This window comes from Fulmarus glacialis, unplaced genomic scaffold (genome assembly GCF_000690835.1).
Source record: "Fulmarus glacialis isolate BGI_N327 unplaced genomic scaffold, ASM69083v1 scaffold29540, whole genome shotgun sequence".
Classification (NCBI taxonomy): Eukaryota; Metazoa; Chordata; class Aves; order Procellariiformes; family Procellariidae; genus Fulmarus; species Fulmarus glacialis.
Window position 1 is genome coordinate 68,505 of NW_009190080.1, and position 363 is coordinate 68,867.

The window sequence follows — 363 nt, forward strand, 5'->3', positions numbered from 1 at the left end:
TTGTAAAGCTGCGCAGGGAGCCGTCTCGTGACCTGTTATGATAACACTAGAAGCCTCTGTGGCATATGGGGCTCCTTCCTTCTTTGAAGAGCTGCGTACAAAAGGGGAACCTCCCAGCGACAAGCAGTTAAAAGCACTTCGGTCTAGTGTCAAAACTGACCGGAAACAAGCTAAACGTGAATAATGAGCTGCTCTCTGCCCAGCAGTTACTGCGAAGAACAGCAAACGGCAGACAGGGAGAATGTATTAGGCATCAGGGAGGTGTGTGTCAGCACGCATACTGTATTTTGGCACGGACGGTGTGACAACATCAGTCTAGCGCTGCTGCTGCGGTGCTGGGGCTGTGGGAGACGTGCCCCCGCC